Source organism: Lissotriton vulgaris, chromosome 1_1 (assembly GCF_964263255.1).
Source record: "Lissotriton vulgaris chromosome 1_1, aLisVul1.2, whole genome shotgun sequence".
NCBI classification, from domain to species: Eukaryota; Metazoa; Chordata; class Amphibia; order Caudata; family Salamandridae; genus Lissotriton; species Lissotriton vulgaris.
This window is the reverse complement of record NC_141685.1, coordinates 132,997,079-133,011,182: the sequence shown is the minus strand read 5'-3', so window position 1 is coordinate 133,011,182 and position 14,104 is coordinate 132,997,079. Positions and strand designations below refer to the sequence as shown.

Sequence of the window (14,104 nt, the reverse complement as noted above, 5' to 3'; positions counted from 1 at the left end):
TTCATCCCTCTTTTGCTCTCTCAGACCAAAATGATAACGTTCCATAATGGTACTGATCCTTGGTAGATAATGTTTGTCAAGTTGAGCAATTGCGATCTCGTATTCATTTAAATTACGTTGTTCTCCTGCAGATAAATCAGGTAAATGTTCTAAGACATCTTGTCCTTCTCCCCCCAAACAATGAAGAAGAAGAGCAAGTTTTCTTTCTGCACTGAGATTAGTGCCACATACTCTGGCATAATTTGCAAAAAATTTCTTCCACTTTTTCCATTTTATGTTTGGTTCCCCTGTAGTATTCAAGAAGAAAGCAGGTTGTGTTACGTTTTGGATCTTTTTGTTTCTTTAAATTTGTCACTTTAAATCGTATTTTCCTTGTAAATTAAATAAATGTCCTTATGTTTGACAAGGCTATTGTTTCCTTATTTCATGAATAAAAGAGAGTTCTCTAAGTTCTATTTTCTTTGTTGAGGGTCTTTTAATGTCTGTATTATGATGTAAGTGAATAACTCTGTGCTTAATGATTTTGCTGCTTTGTGATGTAATTTAGAATCTGCAGAGTCCAAAGATGATTGTCAAACGTTCTGATTTTTTTTTTTTACATTAGCTGGTATTGTTCAATAGATTACTTCAATATAGAACGTTCTAATATTTTCCCTTAAGGATTCTAAAGTTCTTTTATAGAGATGGGTTCTAGACACAGAACACACGTTTCCTCAATCAAGTGTTCTTTTTTTTTTTTAAAGATTCTGATAGGCACGCGCAGAGAATACGTTTCCTTTTGTGAGCTCTTTAAAAGATGCTTCACACGCGTTTCCCTTCTCGCGCTGCTTTGACAAGGATTGAGCGCACGCGTTTAATTAGTGCACGCGTTTACTTCAAAGGAATGTCTCTTCTCACACGTTCGTGACGAAATGCGCTCGAGACAAAATGCGCTCGTGACGAAATGCGCTCGAGACAAAATGCGCTCGTTACGTTTAGTTTTATGCTCATTAAATATAATTCCCTTTATATTCTCGAAACAGCGTTAAACTTCACCGCCCACCCAACTCCTCACCGTCTATTTCTTTTTACTTTTCCTGCCGCTGGGAAGACTTCGCTTCCTCCTTGACTGTTTTTAAACCTGCCGCTGGAGGAGTTGGGGAATTATTCTTTTGCTTGTCTTGTGTTGAGGCACGGTGCAGGGTTCACCCGATCGTCGCCAATTTATGTGGTATCCTCAAATAAGTAACAATTAGTCTTGAATTAGTTAGGTTGAGATAAAGCTTTAATTAAAGCCTCAGCCACAGGAACAAGCTTCAACTGCAAACGGAATCCCTTCATGTATTCTAGAATCTCACATGAGATCAGAATACTAGAGTAGGGAGTTCCATAACTTAAAGGTACATGCAACAATATGAAGACCAACATCACACGAAACTCCACACTGGAGAAAACCCTTGTGCCATAAAAGCTTGAATCTGAAAGATAGTGTTATGCTTCATGAGAGACCCCACTCCGGGGAAAAACATTATGAGTGCTCAAAATGCAAGCAAAGTTTTGGTTACAAATTACTTCTCACTTGTCATGAGCGAACTCACACAGGAGAAAAAAGCCTTATGTGTGTACTGTATGTCAGATAAGGTTTAGTCTTGAATACATGTCACTTCACATGAGAGAATTCACACTGGACTAAAGCCATATACAGGAGGGGAAAGCCAGAAATGTTATACTCAGAAAGAAGATCTCACTAAACATGAGGAATGCATCCACACCAGGTGAAAAGTAAGGCGTATCTTGAGTTGCAGAAAAGCTTCTAACAACCTTACTTTACATGAGAGAGCACATGTTGTAGTTGCAATAGGATTCATCAAGAAACTCTTGCAGGATAACTTAGGCTGCCCGCATGCAACCTCCAAAGAAGTTTCAGGTCTTGAAAATGTTTTAATTGCAACAAAATCCACAATTTAAGTATCTGAAAGTTACAAAACTCTCAAGGTCTTTACCTGACACAGAGAAGTGTTAGTACTTGCAAAAATCAACTAATTACCAAAAAATTCACAATATTAATGTCTTAAATTTTCTCCACCCAAAAGGTTTCTACTCACACTTGTTTCTTAACATATGACTGAAATCTAGATTTTCATGATAAGATTAAGCCTAGGCGGTGTTCCTCAATAAAGAACTCCGCGAAGTGTGAAAAAAACCTTGCTACGCTCCACGGTGCAGAGTTTTTAGGAACTCCGCGAGCTCTGCGGTAATGCTCTTTCTGGTGGATACTCCTCAAAAAGACCCTAGACGCTGAATTGGAACATAAGCCTCAGGGTGACAAGCAGTCAATGAAGATTGAAAAAGAACAAGAAACTTAACTGGAAAATGCTTTCTCAAACAATGAAGTAACTAATTTAATAAAGAAACAAAATGATGGAGCACCGGGACTTAATGGAATTCCGTTTGCACTCTATAAGGAGGATCCCGATTTATGGGCTACCTATTTGACAAAGGTGTTTAATGTTGTTGTCCGAACAGGGCAAATACCGAAATCCTGGAAAGGATCATTAATATCTCCCATCTACAAAAAGGGTAATTGGCAACTACCAGAGAACTATCGCTTGATCACTCTCCAAGACACGGACGCAGAGCTATTTGCGGGTCTTTTTTATCAAATTTATCAGATTGGGTCAAAGGAAAGCAAATATTACCCCCAAACCAAACCGAGTTCAACAAAGGTTTAGGAACTTCAACAAATATATTAATTTTATCAGTTTTAATGGATAAAGCACTTTTAGCGGAACAGTCCCTCTACTTTTGTTTCGTCGATTTTAAATCAGCATTTGATCTCCTAAATAGGAATCTTCTATGGTAAAAACTTAAAGACTATGGAATTCCGGACTCACTACTAAACCTTATCCAAATATTGTATTCTGAAAACTGGGTCAGGGTGAGGATTGGTGATGGCCGAACATTATCTAATAAAATACCGGTGACACGAGGACTAAAGGGTTGTCCCACTACTTTTTAACCTATTTATAGCCGACCTCACCATTGCACTAAATGAAGTTAACTCACATCCACCGAGGCTAGCAGGAAAACAAATATCAAATTTGCTGTATGCAGATGATGTTGTGCTGCTGAGTCAGACTAAAGTGGGCCTGCAAAGACTAATTAATCGAACATCGAGGTACGCAAAAGACAATCAAATGGTAATTAATGAGGCAAAGACAAAAATAATGGTAGTTACAAAGAACAGAAAACAAAAAAATAAATGGATGTTGGAACAAACTCAACTAGAGCAGGTTGATTATTACCGGTATCTCGGTGTCTTATTTAATGATAGTTGAAATTTTCTCCCACAGAGAAAAGACATTACTAGGAAAGCAAATAGTTTGGTGGCTGCATTTAGGACCATACAAAAGAAGCTAACTACACTGTCATATGGTCCTTTATTAAAGATCATATCTGCTAAATTATTACCAATCTTGACAAATGGCTCTGAAGTCTTAAATGATAAGGATGCGGAGATAATTAACAACGCAGTGGCTAAAACCTATAAGATATTATTCCAGCTACCATGTAATGCCTCGCAAGCACAGGTGAGGTTGGAGTTTGGGATAAATAATCAGCAATATGCTTGAAAAGGTCAAATCCTGAAAGTCTGGAATCGTGTAAAAAATGACCGTGACAATCAATTGTCCCAAACATTATGGCAAGAAGTAAAAGACAACCGGAAATTGCAAGCTTGGGCATATTTAAATGAAGCAAAGGAAGAATTTGGAATAATACCAATTTGGGAAAACACAATTACCCAGGAAAGCTTCAAAAGAACAATTAATAAGCAGACTAATCACCTTTCGCTGATAAATGATAAAGAATTATTGGTAAAAAGAAGGCATGCATGGCCAATTATAAATGTATATAAAAAAAAAACAAGTCCAAAAATATCTTGAAAATCCTTGGTCACAGCAAAGTAAGTAAACTTTTATGAGAGTACGTTTTGGACTTTGGCCTGGTTTGTGCCATCTACCTTCATGGAAGACTATTGAGGACAATACAATATGTAGGTTATGTAAATGTGGTCAAGCAGAAATTTTGCACCTACTATGTCTGTGTCCTGCAATAGAAGTGGAAAGGAAAGTTACCCTTAAGAGATTATTTAATGCTCGAGGAGTAGGAACATGCAGACAAGCGTTAATGGCATGTCTAAACCCGAATGATGTATTAATGAATTCTGCATTTGTAAAATGTTTATCTGTGATTGGTAAAAAACTTAAGGAAAACATTATTTAGATTTTTTAAATTATGCAAATTTAGAATAAATATGTGTATGGTGTTTTTAAACTTTTTTATTGCTTGTTGATATTTTAAAATGCATTTTTGTAAGATTTTAATTAATCAAACAAATAAACTTGACTATGACTATGGTGGATACTCCTTTACCTGGAGATTCCTTACCATGTGAATATTCCCCACACGCCAGAGTGGATCCTCAAAGTTTAAAGCAGTCCTGCTGCACGCAGTAGGAGACATCATGCAGCTCAGTGTCGACGTCATTCTGCTCCAGAAGTGACAAGCGTAGACGCATAGAATCACTTCCCATGTGCACTGTGAACAACTACAGAGGTCTATGAGTTCATTATCTCACAGGTCTGTATCACATATGCAGGCTCTGGGCAGATATTAATTCACCATTTTTATGAAGATTCGAATTCAGATGAGGCCTTTTAATTTCCAAAAATTCTAATTGTGTTCTCAGCAGCAAGTGTATATATAAAACGTTGAGTGATGACTGCGCAGTGCTTAAGATGAAAGTGATTTGATGATAAAACCGTCCAATCCATATTTTGTACACACAAACAGGGGTGCAAATTCTTTTGTATAATACAAGTTAAGCAAAGGCGATTCTTAGAAGACATAATTTATATGAAATAGTCCCTGTATAGTCAATGTTTCGACCATTCCAGTTAATTACCATGGTCTCATCAGGACGGTAGATCGCCGCCTCTCCAATATGCTTCTCAACTATATTCAATACAACCGAGTAAGGATCCTTCTGTATCTCGGGGCAGCGCACCTGGGAGGAAGTCAAATTCAACTAAGCAGTTCCAGCGCACGTTCGTCGGACCAAACAACTGCAGCCAGTGAATCCTCGACTCGATGTCAAACAAGTTCAAGTGTGACTCTTCCTGATGAGACCATCGTCATTGACTGTCTTGTCTATGAGAAGTTGCACCAGCCCTCCTGTGATGGTGGGCAGGAAGACATTCACCGCTAAGTGAAATGCTCGCAACTCCAACAGCTTGTTGTGGAGTTGGGCCTCTGCCGGTGACGAGGGTTCCCTAGTCTCTGTCTCCCATATGGCCTTCCCATCCCAGAAGTAATACATCCGTCGCCACTGTTAAGTCTGGGTGGAATAGGGAGAGGGGTCTCCCACTGGCATAATCTAATTAACTGGAGAAAATGATGGATTCTGCCTACAATAGGGTGAGTCAGTGTCTGGAGGGACACAAAGAGGTTTTGCAGCTGCACCAGTTGTAGCAGCAGGTCCCTCAGTGGCATGATGTCCCGGACTTTGCCTTTATGTGCTATGGCCTTGAAAGAACTGGGAGACCTGTTGGGCTTGCAGCAGGGTCTGGCGCTGGCAGTATTGAAAAACCCTACAGTAACCAAAAGGGGACGAGATTTGTGATAAAATTGCGTGGCGGAGGCTGACAGACCAAAGGATATCTGCCTGGGGCCTAGTCCACTTTCTTGCTTAAAAGGCGAGAGCCATCTAATAGCTTGTTCATTAACCATGCTCGGGTATCTTTAGGGAACCATATAGACCTAATCATGGCAATGCACTGTAGTTTTACACTCATGCCAATCGCCTGACCCAAGCAATAGGCTATGTCCAAGTCACAACATAGTACAAACTTTGCTGCAACACATCTATCCTGATTAGCTTGTGTTCGCCGGCAGAGTTTGGGCCACTGTTTCCCACAGGGCATGATTATATTTGGGAGCATTGTCATTGAGACCCTCCAGGATTTAGCGATGTGCAAAAAAAATCGCCAGTTTTGTAACAAGTCTGCATTTTTAATAAAAATTCCAGTGAATGCTACCTCGTCCTTGCATTGATCCAGCGCTCGCCAATGGGCCAATAAAAGGAGGAGTCTCAGCAGCAGGCAAGTGATGTGTTCTTTGTTTATTTACTCCTCACTGGCCTGTCTGCTGTTTTGCATTCATCTGGAGGGCTTCGGACTCCACCACCAGACAGTAGGACCTTCCTGGCTGCAGCATGGACTCTTCTCCAGCCAGAGGAGAGAACAGACTGTACGTCGTAGAACGGGGCACCGAAAAGAATATCAGGTATGTTATACTGGCATGCTGCAGCAGTGTGCACCTGTCTCCTCCACTCCTACAGCTTGCCCGTTCTTCCTTATCTTCGCCAAGGACTGTGGGTGCCCTAGGCAAGGAAATCGCAGGGGGCTTGGGCAAACCATCATGATGGGCCCTGAGAGGGGGCAGTATATTAATGCAGGGGTCCAGCTCCTATGGGGGATGTGGTGGGACCGGGAACAAGGCAAGATTTAAATGCATATTTTTCTAAAGGGGCCCACCAAACGCGCTAGTGCCCCGTCCACTGCTTGAAAAAAAAACTGGTTGAGCCCTCTGGCCTTTCTTTGGTGGCTCCCACTCGCCCCTTCTCATCCACCTTTATCTCACTAGTGTTTTGGTGCTGGAGGTCCAGTGTTTTCAGAAAACGGATGGAGGGCAAGAATCTGCAGGTGCTCCACATTTCATAGTGCTGATAAGATTAGATAATTTCTCTTCAGAAAGTGGGGTGAATGTACTCATTACCAGGAAATGGTAAGTTAGTTTATTCACCGTACGTTATTCCACTGTATCTGTCCCTGAAGATTATCTGGTGTTATCTTAAAATCCAGGAATATTTTATTTACTGTGGAAAAAAGAATTCGGTTAGTTCATCACAGCTTTTTGGCTGTGAGTTGCTAAATTTTCATAACCAAAGGATGAAAGTGATTTAACTGTGTTGAACAACAGGCTGTAACTCTTCCTCCAACATTGCTATTGGTGCCTACATTTTTTTTTGCATTTCTTTAGATCATAGGAGTACAATGGCGCGGAAGGCGCAGACAGATGGTTAGTCTTCAATCTAAAAGGCCCTACTTGACAAACTGTCTGATAACAATGTGCAAGATGATTAGCCTTGAGTAGCTCAAGATTAGCACTGATCAGAAGTAGCTCTCACTACAGAAAAGGTTGAATACCCCTGTTGTAAACACTTAATATCCCCAAAATAAAATAATTTGAGAAATGCAAAAAAACCCAGAAATGTGCTACAAAACAAAGAGTTTCCGTTGGGCCAGTCCTGTAAAAGGGTGACAGTTTTCACACTTGCAACGATTGTCTAGGATAGATAGGACAGGCATGATGCAAATTGTGAAAGGGAGATGGGCACACATGTTACTTCCACCCTTTGCAAGTGGGAGTTCAAAAATATGGATCCATCTCACAAGGTTCTGAGTTTCCCAGAAGTGTTCTGAACCCCAGACCGACCGGAGCCTTGAAGCAGCAAGAGTATATTGTAGTTACCAGACAGCCCAAGAGCTCTAAAACCAGCATAATCTATCCTCCAAGACGCCACACAAGAACAAAAAGGAGTTAGGATAGCCTAGCCCTTTTCCATGCCACCCTACCCCACAGCACTGCCACCAATCCCACCCACCACCATAGCCCCTTTCCCCAAAACACTGCCATCATCCATTCCCACAAAACACTGGCCCTTTCCGCTTGCCTTAAAGCTACTCCCCCACACTGCAACCTACCCTCAAAACACTACATGGCTACACTGTCTTCTTCTGCCATAACACTGCCCTCTATCCTGCCACCCCCACCCAAAGAGACCCCTACCCTACCATTGTCCCTATTGCCAAACACTAGCCTCTACACTCACAATTGTATCCCGTCCAACTGGGCCTCAACCATCCCGTTGTCGTAGAGTTTTATTTTCTGCCTTGAACTGTTGGGAGAGTCTTGGCGGTGGGTCCCTCAGACTAGCTGGTACTGCTGAATGGCTTTCCGGCCCGCCCTACAAATACCAGGGATGTGTCAGACCTTGCTTCTTCAAGGACTGCCTTGTCCTCCTACTGGATAGTCACACTCCCTTCCCTTTCTTACCAGACAGGCAGACTTCTAGGCAGACTTCTAGGCTCTTCTTTACAGGTACATAGCTTCTCCATTAAGTAATTCAGCCTGCAGATAGACTGTCAGGCGGACACCATCCCTGGGGGCACAACAGACACCTGAGTACTTTGTAGAGCACATTATTCCTTGGTAACAGACGACTTTGAACTGGAGTATAAAAGAGGGAAATATAGTCCCACTTGTATACACACCTGGCAGGCAGGAGTTGCATTTTAATCTGTCGCACTCTCACATTGCATTGATGCTACACACACAAACACCCTAAACACACACTTGATGTTAGCACAAAGTCTGGGCACAGGCAAAGAAATGGAGCATTACATGGGTGTGTCAGTAGGAAGCCACTCCACTGACCATGATGCAAAGATCTCATCAGGCTATTGATCCTTACAACAGGGTGCATTGCCACCACCGCTCTAGCTGTTAAACCCATGACAGTCCTCTGCCTTAAATATGGGTAAACTTGGTGTGACCCTCCAGGTCAAAGGACCGGTCCGTGACCTATCGTAACCCCTTGTTAGAAGTTGCACAGTACTGGGGTGACAGGAAAATCTCATGTAATTGTTTTTTTTTTTACTTTGTGGTAGTTTTACCCCAGTAACGTGTAGTTACTAGTTTGACGCCATGGACTGGGGAGTTGCAACAAGGAACAGATTCATCTGCCTGTCAAACCACATACCATTCACTATTTCATAGTGTTTTTCAGCTTTTATTTACCTCTTGTTTTAAGCAGGGGGTTTATATGCATGTGGTTGGTTGGGGGGAGATTGGTGAATCAGGGGAGGGATTGGTGAAGCAGGGGAGAGAAGGGGAAAGCATTTTCTAACAGAGGGAAGAATTGTGTGTTTCCCCCAGTTAGTAAAAAAAACAGCATAAGTCTTGGCTGCTTCTGCTGCACCCAGAGTCTTATACGTCTTTTCAGTCTAATTTTTCTGTCTGGAAAAAAATTGTGTCCTGTTTTTCTGCACCCGGTACATCCAGGTGCAGAAAAACCTAACAACTGATAATCAGGTGGAATAAAATGAACACATGAAAGTACGCCTTAATTTCATTGCACTTGATTCATACTCTGGACCATAGTTGAGGGATAGGTCTAGGCATAGTCCTCGCAGCACACAATAGATTTGTGTGCGGCAGAGGACAGAACTCAAGTCAGGATACCAGATACAAGTAGGTGGTAACTCAGGGCGGGGGAAACGCCTGTTGTCCATGGGAAGATTCCCATCCCATAAATCTACATTAAAAAATAATTAATAGTATTCTTTTTTAAATATCTGTTTGGTGCCAGTGCATATGACTTTAATTTCTGACTTTGGGATTCTATGTTACAACTCCATAGGGTACAGGTATCCTTTGTGAGCATAATAAAATGTTGAAAATTCTACAAATCCTTACTCCTACATCCAAGTATTTTCAGGCTACCATTCTACTATGTGCTCTGTCAGAAGAACAGCTCAACATTTTCAAAATTCTGCAATTCTGCATTGATTTGGCTTGTTAATAATTTTTGGGGACATTTACATGTATTAACTATTTAATTTTAATACTATAGGTGATTGAAATTATGGACAAAAAAGCACGATTTAGCACCAGGCAACTGAATGTTAGTGCCATAAGAAGGATTATTTTGAAAAACTGAAGGACATCCAGCATTCTAAGTTTAAACAATTTCTAACATCTAAGTGTGGCGAGGAAGTAGGAGCTGAGGAAAGTACTATACCTGTAAGTGAAGTTTCTAATTTAGCATTTTATTAACCCAGACCAAAGTCATATCTGTGCACACAGCATCAGAAATAATGCCAGAAAGACAAATTGCCTCAGCATGACAGAATACCGTTCATCTAAAGCAGCATGTAATCCCAGAGAGGAAGGACACACTGCATAAAAAAGCTATAACAAAAGGTTTCTTCTGCAGACCATCAAAGAAAAGACACTGAAAGAAGACTCCGAATCTGACACGCTAACAACCAAAAGATTGGAAAATCCCCTTTGTTCAACAACCGTTTTTAACCAGTTACACAAGTTTGAGACTATCTGCCTCGGGATATAACACCTCGACCCACTCTGGTCACTCTTGCGAAAACCTTAAAAATTCACAACTTTATTGTGTTCATGACCATCTCAGATTGTTTCCTTTTTATTATGTACTGTTCAGTAATTCTATGTAAATCGCCTCAACATTATCTGTTGTGCAGGAGTGATATGTAAAACTGAATAAATGAGCACCGTTGCGCAATAGCTAATGTAAATAAATCCTCGTCTTCAGAACTAAAAACCTTAACCTTAGACCAAACATAGAAAGGGTAAAAGGAACTGATGTTCTGCGACTAATGATCCACAATAGTACTGTGCATGTTTTAATGTCCTCAGTTACTGCCAATACGTCAGTGCAAAAAGGGACTTCTCAGCTTAATCATTTAATATCAGACTAACACCTTATCACTGCAGTGCTAAGAACCTATACAAATAGATTTAAGGAAAAACTTCAGTCACAAAATAAGTTGCTGCCAGAGAGGCTATAACCAAAAGACTAATATCTGCTAGAAACATTTCGACTGGTGTCACAGGGCTGCTTCCAGACATATTTTTCTCAATTCAAGTGTTAAGAAGTTTACACACAATTTCTTTTAGAGATAAATGCTGAACATTATCTAAACAAGCCCGACTCTAAAATCAGGTTCACTCTTACTGTGGCATATAAGTAAGAGAAAACTAAATGTAACTCTAGGAATACACCTTATAAAAACACGTGCTGTGAGAACAACTTCAGTGTTCAAACCCGCCCCAATCAAAGCAAAATAACCCAAGTTGGGGAAAAAAGTTACCTGTGCCAAAAAAGATTCAGCCATCAATCTCATCTCACTGAATTTGAGAGAATGCTCACTGGGAAAAACCACTCTCAGTGCAAAGTATGCCAAAAATAATTCAGGCGTAAATCTTATCTCACTGAGCATATGAGAATCCACACTGGGGAAAAACCTTATCAGTGCTCTGAATGCCAGAAAAGGTTTAGTGTCAAAGCGAGTCTATATCGACATGCATTACCCCACTCTGGGGAAAAACCTTACCAGTGCGCTGAATGCCAAAAAAGTTTCAGCCGTAAATCTAAACTCACTGAACATATGAGAATCCACTCTGGGGAAAAACCTTACCAGTGCCCTGAATGCCAGAAATGTCTCAGTGACCAAAAGAGTCTCACTCGGCATATAAGAACCCACACTGGGGAAAAACCTTATCAGTGCACGGATTGCCAGAAATGTTTCAATGAGAAAAACAGTCTCACTCAGCATAGAAGAACCCACACTGGGGATAAACCTTTTCAGTGCTCTGAATGCCATAAATGTTTCCGTTACAAAAGTAGACTCACTGAACATACAAGAATCCAATGTGGGGAAAACCCTTATCAGTGCTCTGAGTGCCCAAAACATTTCAAACTTAAATCACTTCTAACTGCACATGTGAGATTCCACACTGGGGAAAAACCTCATCAGTGCTCTGAATGCCAGGAAAGGTTTTGTAACAAACAAAGTCTTTCTCAACATGCAATAACCCATTCTGTGGAACAACCTTATCAGTGCTCTGAATGCCAGAAATGTTTCAGTTTAAAACGTAGTCTCACACGGCATACAAAGATCCACGCAGGGGCAAAACATTATCAGTGCTCTGAATGCCACAAATATTTCAGTGACAAAAACTGTCTCACTCGGCATACAAGAACCCACACTGGGGAAAAACCTTTTCAGTGCTCTGAATGCCAGAAAAGTTTCATTGACAAAAACAGTCTCACTCATCATATAAGAACCCACACTGGGGAGAAACCTTTTCAGTGCTCTGAATGCCAGAAATGTTTCAGTTGCAAAAGCAGACTCGTTAAACATACAAGAATCCACACTGGGGAAAAACCTTATCAGTGCTCTGAATGCCCAAAACATTTCAAACTTAAATCACTTTTAACTGCACATTTAAGATTTCACACAGGGGAAAAACCTCATCAGTGCTCTGAAGACCTGGAAAGGTTTTGTAACAAACAAAGTCTTTCTCAACACACAATAACCCATTCTGTGGAACAACCTTATCAATGCTCTGAATGCCAGAAATGTTTCAGTGTAAAAAGTAGTCTCACACGGCATACAAAGATCCACACTGGGGAAAAACCTTATCAGTGCTCTGAATGCCAGAAATGTTTCATTGACAAAAGAACTCTTTCTCAACATACAATAACCCACACTGGGGAAAAACCTTATCCATGCCCTGAATGTCAGAAATGTTTCAGAGACAAACTTAGTCTCACTCAACATATAAGAACCCACACTGGGGAAAAACCTTATCAGTGCTCTGAATGTCAGAAATGTTTCACACACAAACTCAGTCTCACTCAGCATATAAGAACCCACACTGGGGAAAAACCTTATCAGTGCTCTGAATGCGACAAATTTTTCATTGGAAAAAGCATATAAGAACCCACACTGGGGAAAAACCATATCAGTGCTCTGAATGCCAAAAATGTTTCTGCCAAAAAAACAGTCTTGATAATCACATAAGAACCCACACTGGGGAAAAACCTTATAGGTGCTCTGAATGCCAGATATGTTTCAGTGTAAAAGGCAGACTCACTCAGCATATAAGAACCCACACTGGGGAAAAACCTTATCAGTGCTCTGAATGTGACAAATGTTTCATTGAAAAAAGCAGTCTCACTCAGCATATAAGAACCCACACTGGGGAAAAACCTTATCAGTGCTCCGAATGCCAAAAATGTTTCAGCCTTAAATGTAATCTCACTAAACGTATGAGAATCCACACTGGGGAAGAAAATTATCAGTGCTCTAAATGTCAGAAAAGATTCAGAGGAAGAGATAATTTCAAGCGCCATAAGAAAACACACCATCAAAATATTTTAGTGCTCTGAATGCCAGAAAAGCATCAATTTAAAACACAATCTCACTCTACATGAGCAGACGCACACAGGGAAAAAACATTACCAATGCTGTGAATGCCAGAAATTCCTATTTGATAAGCACAGCCTCACTAACCATAAGCGATTCTCCACACTGATGAAAAACCTTATGAGTGTTCTAAATGCCAGAAAAGCTGCAGAGAAAAACGCTATCTCACCATGAGAAACTCCACAATGGAGAAAATCCTTATGCCAAAAAAGCTTGCATCTGAAAGACAGAATCTGAAAGAAACACGTTAGTGTTAGATTCCTTACCTTAGAATTACCCCCAGGCGTCAGACTGGATCCGGAAAGTTTTTCGTCAGCAGTACCTTGGCACGTCGGTAGGCCTCGTCTGCGGCTCCGTGTCCATCGTCGGCGTCGTGATCTCCGGAATGATGTCGCTGGAGTACTTTGACGCCACCCTCGCGTGTTGACGCCAGTTCTTCTTTTTTCCGCGCCAGCTAGCGCAGATCCGGGAAGAGCACCTACCTTCAGTCATTTTTTGACTAACTTTGTGGACATTTTTGTCTATCTTTTTCGAGTCAAGTCGAGTCGACTCCTGGTGCCAGTAGGCAACCCTTCTGTCCCTAAAATTAATAATTATACAGTCTCCCTCGATAGACTTTTTCCGTGGCCCATTCCAATCCACGCACCTTGCAAACAAAATGTCAGTAGATACCATAGGGCGAAGAGGCATGTTGTAATTAAGGCAATGGATACATTTGTTCTTAAGCTCCATATACTCCTCCCTTCTACCCTGGCTCAATGGTGGGACCCCTGCAAGAACCACCACATACGATGTGGATTCCGGGGGAAGATCTATACGCGGTAACCCATTTGTTGATGGAACATGAGAAATATTATTGTTCGCTTGGCGTTGTTGAATTATAGCCCTGCTCCCATCTTCTATCTCTGCCCTTCCACTCAACACAATGTGGTTAGTCACTGCAATATCATTAGATGAGATGAAGTAGGATTAGA

General features: G+C 41.1%; 1 pseudogene; it reads left to right on the top strand.

Moving 5' to 3' along the window:
• The first annotated feature begins 6,253 nt into the window (after nucleotides 1-6,253).
• On the top strand, nucleotides 6,254-13,304 carry LOC147737777 (uncharacterized; annotated as a pseudogene).
• The last annotated feature ends 800 nt before the right edge of the window (nucleotides 13,305-14,104 follow it).